Source organism: Schistocerca cancellata, chromosome 12 (assembly GCF_023864275.1).
Source record: "Schistocerca cancellata isolate TAMUIC-IGC-003103 chromosome 12, iqSchCanc2.1, whole genome shotgun sequence".
In the NCBI taxonomy this organism is placed as follows: Eukaryota; Metazoa; Arthropoda; class Insecta; order Orthoptera; family Acrididae; genus Schistocerca; species Schistocerca cancellata.
The window spans coordinates 36,848,053-36,872,688 of NC_064637.1; positions in this window are offsets into that span (position 1 = coordinate 36,848,053).

The window sequence follows — 24,636 nt, forward strand, 5'->3', positions numbered from 1 at the left end:
ATGAAGCCCGTGAATAGCTCCAGGTAGCCTCCAAGTAGCCGATCATAACCATTTCCAGTCAATTGGACCAGAGCGCTCAGTCTTCCCCATATAAATGCAGCCTCCACCATTGGAGTCTCGTTGACAGCCTCGGTCCATGGCTTTGTGGGATCTGCGCCAAACTCGAACCTCACATCAGTTTTTGCCAACTGGAATCGGGACTCGTCTGACCGAATCACAGTTCTCCAGTCGTCTAGGATCCAAGCGACATGATCTGGAGCCCAGGTGAGGTGCTGCAGGCGATGCCATGCTGTTAGCAAAGGCAGTCGCGTCGGTCGTCTGCTATCGTAGCCGGTTAACAACAAATTTCGCTGCACTGTCCCAACGGATACCTTCGTCGTACGTCCCACATTGATTACTGTTGTTATTCGTACAGTGTTGCTTGTCTCGTAGCACTGACAACCCTACCCCAACGCCACTGCTATCGGTCGTTAAATGAAGGCCACCAGCCACTGCGTTTCCCGTGGTGAGAGGTAATGCCTGAAATGTGATATCCTCGCCACACTTTTGACACTGGGGATCTCGGAATATTGATTTCCCTAACGATTTCCGAAATGGAATATCCCATTCTTCTAGCTCCAACTACCGTTCCGAGTTCTAAGTCTGCTGATCCCTGTTATAAGGCGATAATCACGTCGGCAGCCTTTTCACGTGAACCACCTGAGAGCAAACGATAGTTCCGCCAATGCACTGACCTTTTATACAAGGGCGTAATAGGTTTTAATTCGGCTACAACCCATTACCTTTCTATAACCTTACTTCACCTTAATCTCGAATCTCAAAATGTTCCATTGTGTGTAAATTTCTATGGGACCAATCCGCTTAGGTCATTGGTCCCTAGACTTACACACTACTTAAAGGAACTTATGCTAAGAAGAACACACAAACACACCAATGCCCGAGGGAGGACTCGAACCTCCGGCGGGAGAAACCGCGCAATGGAGAATGGAAACGAGCGTTTGGCGTCATTGGCCGGGAGGCCCCATGCGGGGCAGGTCCGGCCGCCATGGTGCAGGTCTTATTACATTCGACGTCACATTGGGCGACCTGCGTGCAAGATGGGGACGAAATGATGATGAAGACAACACAACACCCACTCCCTGAGCGGAGAAATCTCCGACCCAGCCGGGAATAGAACCCGGGCCCGTAGGACGGCAATCCGTCACGCTGTCCACTCAGCTGTCGGGGCGGACAAGAATCGCGCAATCAGTGACATGGTGCCTATAACCTCGCGGTCACTCCGCGCGCAGTCTCGAATCTCTTTTGAAGACATTAACCGGTTCAGCTCTTCTTCCAAGGTCTTTGCCCTCTCCTACAAAATTGCAGTGTCATCAAAAAATCGCCTTATAATCACAATATAGCAGGGCTTAACAACTGGCCGGTTTTGAGCGCGAGTACTAGCGTCTGCTCAGGCACGTGCTCGCGAGCAGGTGCAAGGTCGCGGAGTAGGGAGGGAGGGAGGGGAGGGAGGAGAAATGCGCGCCGTCGTTTGAATGTGATCTCGCGTACTTAGCAGATTTAACTAGCCATCTGAATGCTTTGAACATTTTACTACAAGGTAAAGATCTGCTAATCACTCATTTCATAGATCGAATACGAGCTTTTAAAATGAAATTGACACTTTGGGTGAGTCAGCTGGAAACAGGAAACCTAGCTCATTTTCCTAAATTATCATCCATGCAAGATGTTCACAAAGACTGTGAACGCTATTCACATAGTTTAGTTGATCAGCGCTTTCAAGATCTGACAGCACTAGACAGTGATTTTGATCTGTTCTCCTCTCCATATTCAGCGAATATTTAAGAGATTCGTCCTGAGCTGCAGCAAGAAATTATTGACCTGCAGTGTGACAGAGAATACAGAGACAAATTTCAGAACAAGAAAAACATTTTGGAATTCTACAGACACCTCGTTTGCACAAACTGGCGGCTACAATAATATCAATGTTCGGTTCCACGTATGTTTGTGAACAACTGTTCTCTGCAATGAAATGTAACAAGACGCGCCTGAGACACGCATTGTCTGATAGAAATTTAAACTGCACGCTGCGCCTAAAATACACAAGAACAATTACTCCGAACATAGACGCAATTGCAAAGGGCAAAAAGTACAAGATAACCGAGAATCCCACACTTCAGTGACACCTTTTATTGTGTAACAGTTCACAAATTAATGCGAATGTAGAGGCATACATTAAGCTAATAAAATTATGTGGCATGTGTACATTCTCCTTTATTTGTTTCATTTGTCGCAGTAATAATACGTGAGTGATATCCGTGCAGGTGGCCGCGGATTTACATTGACTGGCGGCAGCTGTTGTGTGCCCCACGTGACTCTCCCCACTCTCCGCTCTGGTCCGGTAGTGGGGGTAGCGTGCTCGCGCTGCTCCGTGCTCGCGCCTTGCTGCTCACAGATTGCTCCACGAGCACGTATGTTGTGAAGCCCTGTTTTATACCCTGTACTCGCGATTATACCGCCGTCTGTGTATGTGCATATCGGTATCCCGTGACTTTTGCCTCTGTGGTAGTAGTGCCATTTCTGAAGCTTAAAAAGTAGAGTATTTGCTGCTCACAGACTCTAAAGTTAGACGTGTTCTGAATGTTTTTGTTTTCTTATTCTGTAAAAGACCTGACGACACCTGCTTATCATTGTTGGCACTTTGACCAGGAGTGGAAGGGAAGTGCCTTCATCCGTCAGGAAAGACATGTCCTTCATTCAATTGTTGTTTACAAGGTTGACAACATTACTCTAACGTCTTTCCAAGGGAAGACAGAAATATCTGCTTATTCTTCGTTCTATACATTCCAGTGTAAAAGTCATTGAGACTACAGTAAAGAAACTTCCATAAACAGTTAATTTTGTAGAAACACCAAATTCGGCGTAGATGTGCCAGATCCAATGTCGCTCTAGTGTGGCGTAAGAGCGACGCCGCGGCGCTGTCCCATACATGTTTTCTTTAACATTCTAGGTATGGCTGTGGTCAACGACCATACTATCTGCAAGTTAATAACGGGCTCTACAATCTCTCGACAGTTATTTATAATGAAAGTTGTGGAAAATTAGTAACACGAACCAGCAACACTCGCTCCCAGCAGTTCCAGACTCATCTATTTCGGCTGCCGTCAGAGAAGTAGGCACATGTAAGGGTGCGAAAGAAAAAACTTATGAAGTTGAATAACGGAAGAAAAACGGAACTTGAGATAATTGTTTTACATGTAAAGAAAAATTTGCATGAAGTCCATGTGTAAGCAAAAGGATAAACAAACAGTGCAATTGTCATTCTTTGAATAGACACAGTTCTCGATACAGATGTGTCTAGTTATAGGAAGAAAAGTAGAATTAGAGAATAGCTGAGCAATTACACACACGAAAAAAAGGTTTTGCATCACCTCGGTTCCGAGAGTTCTGGATCCTGTACAGAAAATTGGAATAGAGATCAACATAAACATTATTTCCGCCCTTTTTATTGCTCGTGAAAACTACACATCGCATGTTGTACCACCATACAGCGAGACCTTCAGAGGTGGTGGTTTGATGCAAGCCTGTATTTATCGTGGACAGTGTCTTGAAAGGAGGATATAAGACGAACATCAACAAAAGCAAAACGAGAATAATGGAATGTAGTCAAATTAAGACGGGTGATGCTGAGGGAATTACATTAGGAAATGAGACACTTAAAGTAGTAAACGAGTTTTGCTATCTGGGGAGCAAAATAACTGATGATGGTCGAAGTAGAGAAGATATAAAACGTAGACTGGCAAGGGCAAGGAAAGCGTTTCTGAAGAAGAGAAATTTGTTAACATCGAGTATAGATTTAAGTGTCAGGACGTCATTTCTGAATGTATTTGTATGGAGTGTAGCCATGTATGGAAGTGAAACATGGACAATAAATAGTTTAGACAAGAAGAGAATAGAAGCGTTCAAAATGTGGTGCTACAGAAGAATGCTCAAGATTAGATGGGTAGATGACGTAACTAATAATGAAGTATTGAATAGAATTGGGGAGAAGAGGAGTTTGTGGCAGAGCTTGACAAGAAGAAGGGACTGGTTAGTAGGATATGTTCTGAGTCATCCGGGGATCACAAATTTAGCACTGGAGGGCAGCGTGGAGGGTAAAAATCGTAGAGGGAGACGAAGAGATGAATACACTAAGCAGATTCAGAAGGATATAAGTTGCAGTAAGTACTGGGAGATGAAGAAGGTTGCACAGGATAGAGCACCATGGAGAGCTGTATCAAACGAGTCTCAGGACTGAAGACCACAACTACTACTATCCGCAAGTTCATCAAGGCAGCTAGGGCCCAGATTGTCCCACTCCTCAACGGCAATTCGGCATAGATCCCTCAGAGTGTTTGGTGAGTCACGTCGTCGATAAACAGCTCTTTTCAATCTATCCCAGGCATGTTCGACAGGGTTCGTGTCTGGAGAACGTGCTGGCCATTCTAGTCGAGCGATGTCGTTATCCTGAAGGAAGTTATTCACAAGAAGTGCGCGATGGGGGTGTGAATTGTCGTCCATGAAGACGAATGCCTCGCCAATATGCTGCCGATATGGCTGCGCTATCGGTTGGAGGATGGCATTCACGTATCATACAGCCGTTACGGTGCTTTCCATGACCACCAGCGGAGTACGCCGGTCCCACATAATGCCACCTCAAAACAGCAGGGAACCTCCACCTTGCTGCACTCGCTTGACAGTGTGTCTAAGGCGTTGAGACTGAACGGGTTGCCTCCAAACAGTTCTGACGATTGTCTGGTTGGAGGCATATGCGACACTCATCGGTGAAGAGAACGTGATGCCAACCCTGAACGGTCCATTCCGCATGTTGTTGGGCCAATCTGTACCGCGGTGCATGGTTTTGTGGTTGCACAGATGGACCTCGCCATGGACGTCGGGAGTGAAGTTGCGCATCTTGCAGCCTATCGCGCATAGATTGAGTCGTAACACGACGCTCTGTGGCTGCACGAAAAGCATTATTCAACATGGTGGCGTTGCTGTCAGGGTTCCTCCGAGCCATAATCCGTAGGCAGCGGTCATCGACTGCAGTAGTAGCCGTTGGGCGGCCTGAGTGACGCACGTCATCGACAGCTGCTGTCCCTCTGTATCTCCTCCATGTCCGAACAACAAAGCTTTGATTCACTCCGAGACAGCTGGACAATTCCCTTGTTGAGAGCATTTCCTGCCACAAAGTAACATGATTCGAAACTTTTTTTATGTGTGTGTGTGTGTGTGTGTGTGTGTGTCGGTAACGTGGAGAACCGCGGATAGCACCTTTGCTTTACTCGGTGACTTTCCGTCTATTACAACAAACTCTGGTCCTTCGGAAAGGAAAACACCAACACAGTTCCGTAACTGAGATGGGCACTGTTTTATTAGAAGTCGCTTGTGCGGAACAGTGTTAAAGGCCTTCTGGAAGTCTTAAGATACTGAATCAGTTTGAGATCTGCTGTCGATGGGAGTCGTTACTTCGTGTAAATAAACATCTAATTGTTTCCCAAGAACGAAAGTTTGTGATTTCGTGCTGTCTCTATGTCGATAAATCGTTTTCTTCGAGGTAATTCATGATGTTTGAAGAGAGTGTATGTTTCGAAACTGTACCACAGATCGCCTGCCGCGGTGGCCGAGCGGTTCTAGGCGCTTCAGTCCGGAACTGCGCGACTGCTATGGTCACAGGTTCGAATCCTGCTTCGGGCATGAATGTGTGTGATGTACTTAGATTAATTCCAAGTTCTAGAGGACTTGTGACCTCAGATGTTAAGTCCCATAGTGCGCAGAGACATTTGAAGCATTTTCTACGGCATATCGGTGTCATTGATATGGCGATATTGCAGTGCCTGTGTTCAGAATTACGATCCAATTTTCCTTCCAACTTACATGAATATTCAAAGGAACAGGCTCCAAGGCGACTACAGACATTATGAATTACATGAAATTGTATTAGCAATTGTGAATGTGTGTGTGTGTGTGTGAAATCTTCTGGGACTTAACTGCTAAGGTCATCAGTCCCTAAGCCCACACACTACTTAACCTAAATTATCCTAACGACAAACACACACACCCATGCCCGAGGGAGGACTCGAACCTCCGCCGGGACCAGCTGCACAGTCCATGACTGCAGCGCTTTCGACCGCTCGGCTAATCCCGCGCGGCTATTAGCAATTGTGAATACGGATAGCCATCAGCTTTGGACATGCATATATGTCGGAAGAAACATTGGATCGTAATTCTGAGCAAGACAGGCACTACAATATGGTATTTGTCCCCCGACACCGGCCAAGCTACTTCTACAGGGTGTTTAAAAAATGACCGGTATATTTGAAACGGCAATAAAAACTAAACGAACAGCGATAGAAATACACCGTTTGTTGCAATATGCTTGGGACAACAGTACATTTTCAGGCAGACAAACTTTCGAAATTACAGTAGTTACAATTTTCAACAACAGATGGCGCTGCGGTCTGGGAAACTCTATAGTTCGATATTTTCCACATATCCACCATGCGTAGCAATAATATGGCGTAGTCTCTGAATGAAATTACCCGAAACCTTTGACAACGTGTCTGGCGGAATGGCTTCACATGCAGATGAGATGTACTGCTTCAGCTGTTCAATTGTTTCTGGATTCTGGCGGTACACCTGGTCTTTCAAGTGTCCCCACAGAAAGAAGTCACAGGGATTCATGTCTGGCGAATAGGGAGGCCAATCCACGCCGCCTCCTGTATGTTTCGGATAGCCCAAAGCAATCACACGATCATCGAAATATTCATTCAAGAAATTAAAGACGTCGGCCGTGCGATGTGGCCGGGCACCATCTTGCATAAACCACGAGGTGTTCGCAGTGTCGTCTAAGGCAGTTTGTACCGCCACAAATTCACGAAGAATGTCCAGATAGCGTGACGCAGTAATCGTTTCGGATCTGAAAAATGGGCCAATGATTCCTTTGGAAGAAATGGCGGTCCAGACCAGTACTTTTTGAGGATGCAGGGACGATGGGACTGCAACATGGGGCTTTTCGGTTCCCCATATGCGCCAGTTCTGTTTATTGACGAAGCCGTCCAGGTAAAAATAAGCTTCGTCAGTAAACCAAATGCTGCCCACATGCATATCGCCGTCATCAATCCTGTGCACTATATCATTAGCGAATGTCTCTCGTGCAGCAATGGTAGCGGCGCTGAGGGGTTGCCGCGTTTAATTTTGTACGGATAGAGGTGTAAACTCTGGCGCATGAGACGATACGTGGACGTTGGCGTCATTTGGACCACAGCTGCAACACGGCGAACGGAAACCCGAGGCCGCTGCCGGATCACCTGCTGCACTAGCTGCGCGTTGACCTCTGCGGTTGCTGTACGCGGTCGCCCTACCTATCCAGCACGTTCATCCGTCACGTTCCCAGTCCGTTGAAATTTGCCAAACAGATCCTTTATTGTATCGCTTTTCGGTCCTTTGGCTACATTAAACCTCCGTTGAAAACTTCGTCTTGTTGCAACAACACTGTGTTCTAGGCGGTGGAATTCCAATACCAGAAAAATCCTCTGTTCTAAGGAATAAACCATGTTGTCTACAGCACACTTGCACGTTGTGAACAGCACACGCTTACAGCAGAAAGACGACGTACAGAATGGCGCACCCACAGACTGCGTTGTCTTCTATGTCTTTCACATCACTTGCAGTGCCATCTGTTGTTGAAAATTGTAACTACTGTAATTTCGAAAGTTATGGTGTATTTCTATCGCTGCTCGTTTAGTTTTTATTGCCGTTTCAAATATACCGGTCATTTTTGAAATACCCTGTATTTAAAATGTATTCCCAGTACGAGAATATATAGAAAATGAATGTATGCACGTTGTAGACAAGTGGTTGACTACATATAGAACTCTGGGTCCGGTCGTGGGGTGTGCTCGGACACGCAAACGGTTAGGCGACCACTTGTGGGGTTCGAATCCCCGTCCGACACAATTTTTCGCTGTCGTCATTTTCTTATACTAGCTTTAGATACGATGTATGATTGCAAAGTACTGTGCTATTGTATCAGTATACTCGGAAAGGAACCTAACGCGTATGCAGTCTATACCAGAGGACTAGAATTTACTGAGTGATTTAAGCTTCTTCGTCGCGGGGGATTAGCCGAACGGTCTACAGCGCTGCAGTCATGGACTGTGCGGCTGGTCCCGGCGGAGGTTCGAGTCCTCCCTCGGGCATGGGTGTGTTTGTGTTTGTCCTTACGATAATTTAGGTTAAAGTAGTGTGTAAGCTTCGGGACTGATGACCTTAGCAGTTAAGTCCCATAAGATTTCACACACATTTTTTTAAGCTTCTTCGCTACGATGAGGATATCTGTTTCTAAATAACTCAACGTTGGCTGCAGTTCCTGATTCGAATTCTGAAACATTTACTTCGTCTTCTGTGGTGACGGAATTCCGGGAATCTGTGTTTAGAAACTTCGCTCTAGTGGCGCTGTCATCTGTAACGTTAGATCGCTATCGCACAGTGAAGGTGTTGATCATGCGTTTCTGATGGTGTAATTTACATACGACCAGAATCTTTAATCATTCTCTGCCAGAAGCAGTGACTCATTGTGGAAGCTATTAAAAGCATCTCGCATTCAACTCCTTACTAAATTTCGATCTTAAGTATAGAGTGTGTAATCCCTGACACAGTACTCGTTAAAGCCTGTGCTATGGTAAGTGAGCGGGATTCATCTTATGAGAAAGGATTTTCGCATAGATATCGACCGCGTGTACCTGAATGGTGGCGACTCAGACTTACATCCACTCTGTAATAACAATGATCCGTGAAGTAAGTTCCAAATGCAATCACACGTCAGGATAGATCAAAAGCAAACCAGAAGATGCTACCAATGTGACAGTAATACGGTCGCCAGTCTAATTAGGCATTAACTGAGTTCCTTCCCTGTACAAGTTGGAATATATTCATACAAAAGAAGAAGTTGTAAGACTGCAGAATACAGTAGAATTTTAGAACCAGAAAATCTATTGAACTGATAGTTTCACGTTCTGTACTGATATGTAAAAGCATGAATACATAACACTACACTATAATGTTTACTACGAAACTTTATACTGTCTATTAATATGATTAAAATCGGGCATAGGTTACCCTAGAAATTGTACTTTCAAGCCACACGCAAAATGTCAGCTTTGATAAAGATAAAACACTAATAAATTTTGACTTTTATATTGACTTTAACTTTCGCTGGTCAAACCAATTTGGAACACTTCAGTATTCAAATGAATGAGGGGAGGGGGGGGGGGGTAGGCCTGAAACTGTTATGATCACTGTATTTAAAAAAAAATTATTACTGAATTTATTATTCATTCAAGATTTCCAGTATATAAGTTACTACTCTTTCCATCTTACTTACTGCTCATTTAAATGCCTTTAGGTCTGCCTCGAAAGAATAAACTTCATTACTATATCAATACTAAAGTTGTCTTTAGACTTCGTTAGGCCTTCGCTAATCATTTACTGGTTCATTAACAAAACATTTCTTTAAATACCATTCTAATATGGCTAGCTCTGCAAATAATTATTATTAACACAATTTTTAATTTTCATTTCGGGACACTAGGATTGCACAACGTTTGCAAAGGACCCTGTCTAGGTTTGTTGTGAGGATAATTAAATGATGGGAAAGTTCCGGCAAAATTTAGGTTATTATTGAACCAAACAAATACAGTTCACTCTCTGATCCATACGAATACAGTACTAAAAGTTTCAACCTGCTAGTAACGGTGCGGCGGTTGGCGGGCGGCAAGATGGCGAGGCACAGAGCACACATACAACCACAGCTATGGCTCTTGACGTATCGACACATTAATTCTTCTTAGCGTAGCAGTACTTTTCCATTTAGTGCCTATGGAATTTGCCATGCTGTGTGAGCGTTGGAACGGCATACCCGAGGCTCATTGAAGCTACGTCTTCCGGGAGAGCCTCCCCGCTCCAGAAGGTGTTGCTCAAACCAGTGCCAAACTCCGACTACTGTGCCCATTGTGCCGTGCAGTGCCCGCGTGCATTTTCCCGCGCTCGCCTGCCATCCACATTTTACCGCTCCCTGACAGACCGGGTATTCACCCGAGGGTTTGCATTCTACGCATCCTAACACATTGCCTACGTACAGACGCACAGTTACAATTTTAAACATCTTACAACAGTTTCAACATTTGTTACATTTCAATTCTATTACAATATTACTTGACATTTGACATAAACATTAATATTCACATTGAAACGTATTTACAGCTTTCTTCACATAATGGCATGAAACAAAAGGAAATGAAATCAGAATATCAATTACACAAGTTTATCGAAAAATCAGATGAGAAGAATTACTTATATGTACAATAGTACGAGGTGCATTCAAGTTCTAAGGCCTCTGATTTTTTTTTTCTGAACTGGAAAGAGATAGAAACATGCGCATTGTTTTAAAATGAGGCCGCGTTCATTGTGAATACGTCCCAGAGATGGCAGCACTGTACGGCAGATGGAATTTTACCGACAGCGGCGAGAATGAGAACTGTTTTAAATACTTAAAATGGCGACGTTTTCCTTACTTGAACAGCGTGCAATCATTCGTTTTCTGAATTTGCGTGGTGTGAAACCAATTGAAATTCATCGACAGTTGAAGGAGACATGTGGTGATGGAGTTATGGATGTGTCGAAAGTGCGTTCGTGGGTGCGACAGTTTAATGAAGGCAGAACATCGTGTGACAACAAACCGAAACAACCTCAGGCTCGAACAAGCCGGTCTGACGACACGATCGAGAAAGTGGAGAGAATTGTTTTGGAGGATTGCCGAATGACTGTTGAACAGATCGCCTCCAGAGTTGGCATTTCTGTGGGTTCTGTGCACACAATCCTGCATGACGACCTGAATATGTGAAAAGTGTCATCCAGCTGGGTGCCACGAATGCTGACAGACGGCTGCCCGTGTAGCATGTTGCCGAGCAATGTTGACGCGCAACGACAGCACGAATGGGACTTCCTTTTCGTCGGTTGTGACAATGGATGAGACGTGGATGCCATTTTTCAATCCAGAAACAAAGCGCCAGTCAGCTCAATGGAAGCACAAAGATTCACCGCCACCAAAAAAATTTCGGGTAACCGCCAGTGCTGAAAAAATGATGGTGTCCATGTTCTGGGACAGCGAGGGCGTAATCCTTACCCATTGCGTTCCAAAGGGCACTACTGTAACAGGTGCATCCTATGAAAATGTTTTGAAGAACAAATTCCTTCCTGCACTGCAACAAAAACGTCCGGGAAGGGCTGCGCGTGTGCTGTTTCACCAAGACGACGCACCCGCACATCGAGCTAACGTTACGCAACAGTTTCTTCGTGATAACAACTTTGAAGTGATTCCTCATGCTCCCTACTTACCTGACCTGGCTCCTAGTGACTTTTGGCTTTCTCCAACAATGAAAGAGACTCTCCGTGGCCGCACATTCACCAGCCGTGCTGCTATTGCCTCAGCGATTTTCGAGTGGTCAAAACAGACTCCTAAAGAAGCCTTCGCCGCTGCCATGGAATCATGGCGTCAGCGTTGTGAAAAATGTGTACGTCTGCAGGGCGATTACGCCGAGAAGTAACGCCAGTTTCATCGATTTCGGGTGAGTAGTTAATTAGAAAAAAAAATCGGAGGCCTTAGAACTTGAATGCAACTCGTACAGAGTCGTTGGTGTTACAAGTGGATGCACTCAGCATCGTGAGTCCAGTTGAGGAGCTACTTAAATGAAAAGTAGCGGCTCGAAGGTCTGCAAAGCCGACAGTGGCCGGGAGAGCGGTGTGCTGACGCTATGCCCCTCCACACTGCATCCACTGACGCCATTGGCCGAGGAGGACATGGCGGTCGGTCGGCACTAGTTCGTCCATCAGGGCCAAAATGCGGATCTTTGCTGTCCTACATTGGAATGTGGACGTAGGAAGACGCTAGGTGTGTCACTCGACGATGATGGTAGCGTTGGTGTTGGTGATGGTGTTGGTGGTGTTTTGGTGGCTGCTGCAGGTCGCCCCCTCGACTTCTTCTTCGCCGGCAGGTAGCGGCGCCGCCTCCCCGGCGTGTCTCCTCGGCTGAGCCGGCGGGGCCTCCCCCGCGTGCCTTGTAGCTCGGCCCCCGTTATCTGGTTTCTGCCTGGGCGCGCACGCCGCCACTTAACACGCCGCGATCCCACTACCTGCCCACGCAATTTACAGCCGCCGTCGCGACGCAGTAAGGAAGCGAAGACCGAGGGGCGAAGTAAGGCGAGCGGGGAGCCCTTCCTGGCTCTTCCACAACTCTGCCGAGCTGAGACAAGACTCTGGCCAAAACTCGGAGATCTTGCGTGCCTTCTGTAATTGTGGCGACGTCAGTTGCAGGTGTTTCAGGGTCCCATGTCTTCGTATTACACTGGCCTGAACTACGAGGTGCATTCAAGTTCTGAGGCCTCCGATTTTTTTTTTCTAATTAACTACTCACCCAAAATCGATGAAACTGGCGTTACTTCTCGACGTAATCGCCCTGCAGACGTACACATTCTTCACAACGCTGACGCCATGATTCCATGGCAGCGGCGAAGGCTTCTTTAGGAGTCTGTTTTGACCACTGGAAAATCGCTGAAGCAATAGCAGCACGGCTGGTGAGTGTGCGGCCACGGAGAGTGTCTTTCATTGTCGGAAAAAGCCAAAAGTCACTAGGAGCCAGGTCAGATGAGTAGGGAGCAAGAGGAATTTCTTCAAAGTTGTTTTCACGAAGAAAGTGTTGCGTAACGTTAGCTCGATGTGATGGTGTTTTTTGTTGCACTGCTGGAAGGAATTTGTTCTTCAAAACATTTTCGTAGGATGCACCTGTTACCGTAGTGCCCTTTGGAACGCAATGGGTAAGGATTACGCCCTCGCTGTCCCAGAACATGAACACCATCGTTTTTTTAGCACTGGCTGTTACCCGAAATTTTTTTTGGTGGCGGTGAATCTGTGTGCTTCCATTGAGCTGACTGGCGCTTTGTTTCTGGATTGAAAAATGGCATCCACGTCTCATCCATTGTCACAACCAACGAAAAGGAAGGCCCATTCCTGCTGTCGTTCCGCGTCAACATTGCTTGGCGACATGCCACACGGGCAGCCGTGTGGTCGTCCGACAGCATTCGTGGCACCCACCTGGATGACACTTTTCGCATTTTCAGGTCGTCATGCAGGATTGTGTTCACAGAACCTACAGAAATGCCAACTCTGGAGGCGATCTGTTCAACAGTCATTCGGCGATCCCCCAAAACAATTCTCTCCACTTTCTCGATCGTGTCGTCAGACCGGCTTGTGCAAGCCCGAGGTTGTTTCGGTTTGTTGTCACACGATGTTCTGCCTTCATTAAACTGTCGCACTCACGAACGCACTGTCGATGAATTTCAATTGGTTTCACACCACGCAAATTCAGAAAACGAATGATTGCACGCTGTTCAAGTAAGGAAAACGTCGCCATTTTAAGTATTTAAAACAGTTCTCATTCTCGCCGCTGTCGGTAAAATTCCATCTGCCGTACGGTGCTGCCATCTCTGGGATGTATTGACAATGGGACGCAGCCTCATTTTAAAACAATGCACATGTTTCTATCTCGTTCCAGTCCGGAGAAAAAAATCGGAGGCCTTAGAACTTGAATGCACCTCGTATGTCCACTGTTTGTGTTGTCCTTGTGTTATCCCATGTGTCCTGGGTGAATCAGAAACTCACCAAAATACCCGGTGATCAAAAAGTCAGTATAAATTTGAAAACTGAACAAATCACGGAATAATGTAGATAGAGAGGTACAAGTTGACACACATGCTTGGAATGACATGGGGTTTTATTAGAACCAAAAAAAAGTTCACAAAATGTCCGACAGATGGCGGCGCTTCATCTGATCAGAACAGCAATAATTAGCATAACAAAGAATGAGCAAAGATGATGGTCTTTACAGGAAATGCTCAATATGTCCACCATCATTCCTCAGCAATAGGTGTAGTCGAGGAATAATGTTGTGAACAGCACTGTACAGTATGTCCGGAGTTACAGTGAGGCATTGGCGTCGGATGTTGTCTTTCAGCATCCCTAGAGATGTCGGTCGATCACGATACACTTGCGACTTCAGGTAACACCAAAGTCAATAATCGCACGGACTGAGGTCTGGGGACGTGGGAGGGCAAGCATGACGAAAGTGGCGGCTGAGCACACGATCATCACCAAACGACGCGCGCAAGAGATCTTTAACGCGTGTAGCAATTTTTTTTTGGTTCTAATGATACCCCATGTCATTCCAAGCATATGTGTCAATTTTTACCTCTCTATCTACATTATTCCGTGGTTTATTAAGTTTTCAAATTTATACAGACTTTTTGATCACCCGGTACTTTCAGAGAAGGTAGTATAGACCAAAATACGAAAAAATGCCTTGTAAACATGGGCTATAAAATGCATGACTTATGAGGTATGAGCATTTGTTCAGTAGAAGAGATGTGTTACACAATAGCGTACAAAGACCAAGTGTTCATACTCTTAATGTATGCCCTTTGGGGCCCGTGTTTACCGGATAATTTTTTGTTGTATTGGTCCATTCTGTCAGCTCTCAAAGTATGGAAAGCAACCGATTTCAGTAGAACAGACGTGCCCCACACTGTGGAAGATGAATGTTTACTAGGCATTTTTTTCCTTGTTTTGGTCCGTGCTACCTCTGCTTCACCTTGTTCATATATACCAGTGGGTCTCTTCTGAAAGTTGTCAGACGCATTTTCTGTGGTGTTTCGGCAAATATTTGCAATTTCGTTTCTATAATGTGTACCTGGAGTCAGTCAAAACAATTGCTGGCCACCACGTCTTTTATGCGATGCCTAATGTGAACGGAAAGCGTCGGTTTGTTTCCCATTACAACCAGAATGAGTTTTAAACCGGGATGTTACACCCGCATTGAAACAAATATCGCACTAGATTCATCTGGAACCGCTATATCGAATGGTCATGTAACATTTCGGTTTAAAAATCATTTTCTTTTAAACGGTAACCAAACGACGCTTTCCGTTCACACCGTGCGTCAAATGGTTCAAATGGCTCTGAGCACTGTGGGACTGAACATCTGAGGTCATCAGTCCCCTAGAACTTAGAACTACTTAAACCTAACAAACCTAAGGACATTCTCTATTGTAGTGTTGGGCAGTTGGATGTGATCAGCGCGTAGCGTTGCGCAGTTGGAGGTGAGCCGCCAGCAGTGGTGGATGTGGGGAGAGAGATGGCAGAATTTTGAAAGCGGACGATCTGGACGTCGGTGAAATTTGTAAGGCTGGATGTCATGAACTGCTATATATATTATGACTTTTGAACACTATTAAGGTAAATACATTGTTTGTTCTCCATCAAAATCTTTCAAATGGGTCAAATGGCTTTCAGCACTATGGGACTCAACTTCCGAGGTCATTAGTCCCCTAGAACTTAGAACTAGTTAAACCTAACTAACCTAAGGACATCACGCACATCCATGCCCCAGGCAGGATTCGATCCTGCGACCGTAGCAGTCGCTCGGTTCCGGACTGAGCGCCTAGAACCGCTAGACCACCGCGGCCTGTCACTAGTTCGTGCCTTCAGTAGTTAGAATCTTTAATTTAGCTGGCAGTATTGGCGCACGCTGTATTGCAGTAGCCGGCCGCGGTGGTCTAGAGGTTCTGGCGCTGCATTCCGGAACCGCGGGACTGCTACGGTCGCAGGTTCGAATCCTGCCTCGGGTATGGGTGTGTGTGATGTCCTTAGGTTAGTTAGGTTTAAGTAGTTCTAAGTTCTAGGGGACTGATGACCTAAGATGTTGAGTCCCATCGTGCTCAGAGCCATTTGAACCATTTTGTATTGCAGTAGCTTGGGTAACGAAGATTTTTGTGAAGTGAGTGATTCATGAAAGGTATAGGTTATTGTTAGTCAGGGCCATTCTTTTGTAGGTATTATTGAAAGCCAGATTGCGTTGCGCTAAAAAAAAATAAGTGTGTCAGTTTAGTGTTGATCAGAAGAAGTACAGAGAGGAAGCTCAGTTTTGCTCAGCTGTTTGAAAATCAAATAACGTAAGACGTTTATCACCACAGTAATTTATTAATTTTTCTCAATTTGTACCACCGCATGTGTTCGGTTTTAGACTACTGAAAACTGTTCCAGCATGTCAGCTTAGTGTTGTAGAGTGAGTTTCAGCCTCCCACAATGCTTGACAACGAATATTTGCCGAAACTGCAATACCAATAAACAATTGTTTTAGCAGCCGAAAACGGAATGAATTTATTCAGAAACGAAAGTATATGCTATTCTTGGTACCGCCAACCTGCATTTTAAATTCTCTTTACTTCGGCAGTCCTAGTCGTTCCTGAATCCAAACCGACCTTCGGTAAAACTCAGTTTCTGCTAGTCGTCTCTCCTACTCTTCGGTAGATTATTCTGCAGAGTGTTAGTACACTACTGGCCATTAAAATTGCTACACCAAGAGGAAATGCAAATGATAAGCGGGTATTCATTGGACAAATATATTATGCTAGAACTGACATGTGATTACATTTTCACGCAATTCAGGTGCATAGATCCTGAGATCAGTAGCCAGAACAACCACCTCTGGCCGTAGTAACGGCCTTGATACGCCTGGCCATTGAGTCAAACACAGCTTGGATGGCGTGTACAGGTACAGCTGCCCATGCAGCTTCAACACGATACCACAGTTCATCAAGAGTAGTGACTGGCGTATTGTGATGAACCAGTTGCTCGGCCACCATTGACCAGAAGTTTCAATTGGTGAGAGATCTGGGGAATGTGCTGCCCAGGGCAGCAGTCGAACAGTTTCTGTATCCAGAAAGGCCCATACAGGACCTGCAACATGCGGTCGTGCATTGTCCTGCTGAAATGTAGGGTTTCGGTGGGATCGAATGAAGGGTAGAGCCACGGGTCGTAACACATCTGAAATGTAACGTCCAGTGTTCAAAGTGCCGTCAATGCGAACAAGAGGTGACCGAGATGTGTAACCAATGGCACCACATACCATCACGCAGGGTGATACGCCAGTATGGCGATGACGAATACACGCTTCCAATATGCGTTCACCGCGATGTCGACAAACACGGATGCGACCATCACGACGCTGTAAACAGAAACTGGAGTCATCCGGAAAAATGACGTTTTGCCATTCGTGCACCCAGGTTGGTCGTCGAGTACACCATCGCAGGCGCTCCTGTCTGTGATGCAGCGTCAAGGGTAACCGCAGCTACGGTCTCCGAGCTGATAGTCCATGCTGCTGCAAACGTCGTTGAACTGTTTGGTCAGATGGTTGTTGTCTTGCAAACGTCCCCATCTGTTGACTCAGGAGTCGAGACGTGTCTGCGCGATCCGTTACAGCCACGCGGATAAGATGCCTGTCATCTCGTCTGCTAGTGATACGAGGCCGTTGGGATCCAGCACGGCGTTCCGTATTACCCCCCTGAACCCACCGATTCCATATTCTGCTAACAGTCATTGGATGTCGACCAACGCGAGCAGCAATGTCGCATTACGATAAACCGCAATCGCGATAGGCTACAATCTGACCTTCATCGAAGTCGGAAACGTTATGATACGCACTTCTCCTCCTTACACGAGGCATCACAACAACGTTTCACCAGGCAACGCCGGTCAACTGCTGTTCGTGTATGAGAAATCGATTGGAAACTTTCCTCATGTCAGCACGTGTGTGAATGCTCTGAAAAGCTAATTATTTGCATATCAGAGCATCATCTTCCTGTCGATTAAGTTTCGCGTCTGTTGCACGTCATCTTCCTGGTGTAGCAATTTTAATGGCCAGTACTGTATTAGCTACATGGCGTGTCCTCCCACGACGTATCGAACACTGGGTGCATTTGTACCACCGCATGTATTTGGTTTTAGACTGCTGGAAACTGTTCCAGCATGTCAGCTTAGTGTTCTAGAGGGCGTTGAGCCTCCCACAATGCTTGACAACGAATATGCGCCGAAATTGCAATAGCAATAAACAACTGTTTTAGCAGCCCAATACGGAATGACTTTATTCAGAAACTTAAGGGTATGCCACTCTTGGTACCGCCCAACCTGCATTTTAAATTCTCTTTACTCTTGACCTTCGGTAATAGTCAGTTTATGGCAGTCGGCCATCCTATTCTTTTGTAGATTATTCTATAGATTGTTAGTATTTTTCACGTAGATGGAAGCACGCTGCCAGTAAATAGACGGTCAATATATGGAGAACAAGCTTATTATCAGGAGAGGAGAGAGAGGGAGAGAATCCCTTCTGCGCAGGTAGATGACGCTTTTGTGTGTCGTCGCGCTCAGCGAGGTCATGGAGCGTGGGAGGAGTAGGCGGGAGTAGCTGTTGAGTATGAGTAGGAGCAGGCAGGGGTAGGTAGCGAGAAAGGCCAGTTAGGAGGCGGGCAGGTGCTAAAGCGGTATTAGCCTGCCGTGCTGCTCGCGGAGGCGAGATCGCAGCGTCGAGGAAACGGGGGGAGAAGAGGGGGGCGGAGGTGTGTGTGCGTTATAGGGGCTGGGGTGGGGGCGGTAATTGGTGCTTCCGGGTGGCCGTGTCCCAGGAGCTGAGGCGCGCAGGTCGCTAGCAGGGGCAAGCGGCTTCATCAAGGAGGGACTTCCCGGCCCCTCGCAACGTGTTTAGCTGCTGCTATACAGCGTGGAGGAAGTTTCAAACCTCCTCCCGAAGAAGTAGCGTAGAATGCGGGGAAAAACATTCGAGTAAGACTCAAATTGCTCTGATAGGAATATGTAGGCGACAATGGTCCGTGTCAATTGGAATAACTTTTTGAGCTTTCATTTTCCAACACTAAAAAACAACTGTAGATGAAAACATTCGATACTCATCCGCAAGAAATCTGTTACGAAACTTCATTGTGCGCGAACCAGCTGCGAGTTTACGCCCTCATCGACGAGGCGCCGACATTTTAAATGGTGTATGCCACATGCCTGATATTTTACGGGGTGCATTCAAGTTATAAGGCCTCCGATTTTTTTTTCTCCGGACTGGAAAGAGATAGAAACATGGGCATTGTTTTAAAATGAGGCCGTGTTCATTGTCAATATGTCCCAGATATAGCAGCACCGTACGGCAGATGGAATTTTACCGCCAGCGGCGAGAATGAGAACTGTTTTAAATACTTAAAATGGCGACGTTTTCCTTACTTCCTAGCGAGCAATCATTCGTTTTCTGAATTTGCGTGGTGTGAAACCAATTGTAATTCGTCGACAGTTGAAGGAGACATGTGGTGATGGAGTTATGGATGTGTCGAAAGTGCGTTTGTGGGTGCGACAGTTTAATGAAGGCAGAACATCGTGTGACAGCAAACCGAAACAACCTCGGGCTCGCACAAGCCAATCTGATGACAAGATTGAGAAAGTGGAGAGAATTGTTTTGGGGGATCGCCGAATGACTGTTGAACAGATTGCCTCCAGAGTTGGCATTTCTGTGGGTTCTGTGCACACAATCCTGCATGACGACCTGAAAATGCGAAAAATGTCATCCAGGTGGGTGGGTGCCACGAATGCTGATGGATGACCACACGGCTGCCCGTGTGGCATGTTGCCAAGCAATGTTGACGCGCAACGACAGCACGAATGGGACTTTCTTTTCGTCGGTTGTGACAATGGATGAGATGTGGATGCCATTTTTCAATCCAGAAACAAAGCGCCAGTCAGCTCAATGGAAGCACACAGATTCACCGCCACCAAAAAAATTTTGGGTAACCGCCAGTGCTGAAAAAATGATGGTGTCCATGTTCGGGGACAGCGAGGGCATAATCCTTACCCATTGCGTTCCAAAGGGCACTACGGTAACAGGTGCATCCTACGAAAACGTTTTGAAGAACAAATTCCTTCCTGCACTGCAACGAAAACGTCCGGGTTGGGCTGCGTGTGTGCCGTTTCACCGAGACAACGCACCCGCACATCGAGCTAACGTTACGCAACAGTTTGTTCGTGATAACAACTTTGAAGTGATTCCTCATGCTCCCTACTCACCTGACCTGGCTCCTAGTAACTTTTGGCTTTTTCCAACAATGAAAGACACTCTCCGTGGCCGCACATTCACTAGCCGTGCTGCTATTGCCTCAGCGATTTTCCAGTGGTCAAAACGGACTCCTAAAGAAGCCTTCGCCGCTGCCATGGAATCATGGCGTCAGCGTTGTGAAAAATGTGTACGTCTGCAGGGCGATTACGTCGAGAAGTAACGCCAGTTTCATCGATTTCGGGTGAGTAGTTAATTAAAAAAAAAAAAATCGGAGTCCTTAGAACTTGAATGCACCTCGTAAAATATGCTACATGTTTAGTTAATGCTGTTGCAGCAAGTGCGTTTGGTATATAGTATGACATCTTCTAGCCCCAACAATACCGTTGTTGTCAAGAAACACATAACTTCCTTCAGCATCCATCTCGCTAAGATCAGTGGAATTCTGTCCCTTATCAGAGAGAGACCAATATTCTTCCTCCCCACATGGCGTCGATAGGTGGCCTCGGAAAATTGAGGGATAGGAGACTGATTTAAATTTGGGAGTAATAAGTCGCCATTACTTGCCTATATTCCCTGTATTTCGTTTGGTGCCGTTATTCAAAAAATGGTTCAAATGGCTCTGAGCACTATGGGACTTAATTTCTGAGGTCATCAGTCCGCCAGAACTTAGAAGTACTTAACTCTAACTAACCTAAGGACATCACACACATCCATGCCCGAGTCAGGATTCGAATCAGCGACCGTAGCGGTCGCGCTGTTCCAGTCTGAAGCGCCTAGAACCGCTCGGCAACTCCGGCCGGCCATACAGCTTCCTTAAGCATCTAAATCTACATCTAAGTGATTACTCTGCTATTCACAATAAAGTGCCAGGCAGCGGGTTCAATGAACCGCCTTCAAGCTGTCTCTCTACCGTTCTACTCTTGAACGGCACGCGGGAAAAACGAGCACTTGAATTTTTCTGTGCGAATCCTGATTTCTCTTAATCTATCGTGATGATCATTTCTCCCTATGTAGGTGGGTTCCAAGAGCATGTTTTCGCAATCGAAGCAGAACACTGGCGATTAAAATTTCATGGGAAGATCCCATTACAACGAAAAAAGCCTTTGTTTTCATGTTTGACACTGCAATTCACGTTTGATGTCTGTGAAACTATTTCCCCTATTCACGTAATGAGCATAGCGCTAAAATCAGTGAAATTCTGTTCCTTATCAGAGAGAGACCAATAGTCGCTCTTCCCACGTGCCGACGATAGATGGTCCCGGAAGATTGAGGACTAGGAGACTGATGTAACTTTGGGAGTAGTAAGTCGCCGTTACTTGCCTTTATTCCCAGTATTTCGTATGGTGCTGTTATTGGTCTGTGTGCTATAATGCTATGTACCCTGTACGTGACTGTGCTATTCTCGGCTTATCCCACTCGTACAAGGTGTGGTGCTGAATTATATTTTATATATCTTCCTTTCCATATTTTACTATGAAGTAGTGTGGACCAAATCAAGAAAAAAATCTCCCGTTAAGATGGGCTCTAAAACGCGCACCTTAAGATCTATGGCCACTGGTCCAGTGGAAGTGTTGTGTGTCTGTCACGAATATATACAGGATGGTCCATTCATAGTGACCGGGCCAAATATCTCACGAAATAAGCGTCAAACGAAAAAACTACAAAGAACGAAGCGTGTCTAGCTTGAACAGGAAACCAGATGGCGCTGCCATAGATCAAACGGATATCAACAGTTTTTTTAATAGGAATCGCCATTTTTATGACATATTCGTGTAGTACGTAAAGAAATATGAATGTTTGTTGGACCACTTTTTTCGCTTTGTGATACATGGCGCTGTAATAGTTACAAACGTATAAGTACGTGGTATCACGTAACATTCTGCCAGTACGGACGGTATTTGCTTCGTGATACATTACCCGTGTTAAAATGGACAGTTTACCAATTGCAGAAAAGGTCGATATCGTGTTGATGTATGGCTATTGTGATCAAAATGCCCAACGGGCGTGTGCTATGTATGCTGTTCGGTATCCTGGACGACATCATCCAAGTGTCGGGACCGTTCGCCGGATAGTTACGTTAATTAAGGGAAACAGGAAGTGTTCAGCCAGATGTGAAACGTCAACCACGACCTCCAACAAATGATGATGCCCAAGTAGGTGTTTTAGCTGCTGTCGCGGCTAATCCGCCCATCAGTAGCAGACAAATTGCACGAGAATCGGGAATCTCAAAAACGTCGGTGATGAGAATGCTACATCAACATCGATTGCACCCATACCATATTTCTGTGCACCAGGAATTGCATGGCGACGACTCTGAACGTCGTGTACAGTTCTGCCACTGGGCACAAGAGAAATTACGGGACGATGACAGATTTTATGCACGCGTTCTATTTAGCGACAAAGCGTCATTCACCAACAACTGTAACGTAAGCCGGCATAATATGCATTATTGGGCAACGGAAAATCCACGATGGCAGCGACAAGTGGAACATCAGTGATCGTTGGCGGGTTAATGTATGGTGCGGCATTGTGGGAGGAAGGATAATTGGCCTCCATTTTATCGATGGCAATCTAAATCGATGGCAATCTAAATGGTGCAATGTATGCTGATTTCCTACGTAATGTTCTACCGATGTTACAAGATGTTTCACTGCATGACAGAATGGCGATGTACTTCCAACATCATGGGTGTCCGGCACATAGCTCGGGTGCGGTTCAAGCGGTATTGAATAGCATATTTCATGACAGGTGGGTTGGTCGTCGAAGCACCATACCGTGGCCCGCACGTTCACCGGATCTGACGTCCCCGAATTTCTTTCTGTGGGGAATGTTGAAGGATATTTGCTATCGTGATCCACCGACAACGCTTGACAACATGCGTCAGCGCATTGTCAATCCATGGGCGAACATTACGTAAGGCGAACTACTCACTGTTGAGAGGAATGTCGTTACACGTATTGCCAAATAAATTGAGGTTGACGGACATAATTTTGAACATTTACAGCATTAATGTGATATTTACAGGAAATCAAACTGTAACAGCATGCGTTCTTAGAAATGGTAAGTTCACAAAGGTACATTAATCACATTGGAACAACGGAAATAAAATGTTCAAACGTACCTACGTTCTGTATTTTAATTTAAAAAAGGTACCTGTTAGCAACTGATCTTCTAGAATTGTGAACCATATGTTGACTATTTCAGCGCCATCTATCACAAAGCGAGAAAATTGGTCCAAGTAAAACATTTGACGAATATGTAATAAAAAACGGGGGTTCGTATTTAAAAAAAAAACTGCAGTTGATATCCGTCTGACCTATGGCAGCGCCATGTAGCGGGCCGACCATAGCGCCATCTGGTTTCCTCCTTCAAGCTAGACAAGTTTCGTTCTGTGTAGTTTTCTCGTTTGACGCTTATTTCGTGAGATATTTGGCCCGGTCAGGATCAATGGACCACCCAGTATATGCTCGCTTGCTAAGCGCAGACTATTACTCCAACAGAAATAATGAACAGGGCTTGTTTCTGGGAAATTTAATGCAGTGATACATTGTACTGGGATACGTTTTCGTTGGGAGGCCACGGTTTTCGAGTTGCGCAAGAAAATCGCATTTGAAGGATACTTCGGTATGTTGTTCTTGAATTATTCGAAAACTACGGCCTCTAACGAAAATGTATCCCAGCACAAAATTTAACTACATTAAATTTCCAATAAAATCATTCTGTTCATTTGTTCTGTAGGACTAATGGTTCACGGTTAGCGAGCGAGAGAATATGAAATCTTGCACGTGGTATTTGATGGCGTTGTACCTTGCATAAAACCCAACAATAGGGGCAGCTGAATCAACCTATTCTTTCTGTCTGAAGACTGATTTTCTGCAACTTCTTACGTTAGTCTACCTTGGATAAGCCTCTTCACCTCTCCATTACTGGACCCTACATCCATCAAGTTTCACACTCGCTCCCAACCACACACATGTCTCTCCATTACCAAAGCGACCTATCAACCGAGCCCTTCTATCTGATCAGATTATCAAAGGCTTCTGTCGTGATGATTTCGCGGGACGAATGTGGGAGGAAGTAATATGTTGCTCTTGAAATCTGAAAATAAAATCTCTTTGTGACGCACAACACCTCTCTTATACCACCTGCCAATGGAGTTTGTTGAGCATCTCTCCAACACTAGCGCCGACGCACCGCTCTCCGGTGTAGCTACTATGTGTGTTCTGCTCAAGAATCGGAAGAACAAGTGTTTTGTGAGGCATTTCTTTTGCCGATCTGTTACGTTTCCTAAAGATTCCTCCTATGACTCTCAGCCTGTTAATTGCTTTTCCTGCACTTACTTTCCGGGTGGTTAGTCGTATGTATTTTACGATAGTTACCATTTCCTGTGATATGTCACCAATAGTGCAATAGTGGTGCAGTAGGGATCTCTTCACCTGTTCATGCACACTACGTTACATCTATATACGTTCAGGGCAAAGTGCCAGTCCCAGCACCAATCATCGGTACTTAGCAGGTCCGCCTATAATTCGCTACAGTCTTCCGAAGTTGCTGCCTTCTTGTGGAAAATTGCATCGTCTAGCACAGTGGTAATTACCCCCTAAGGG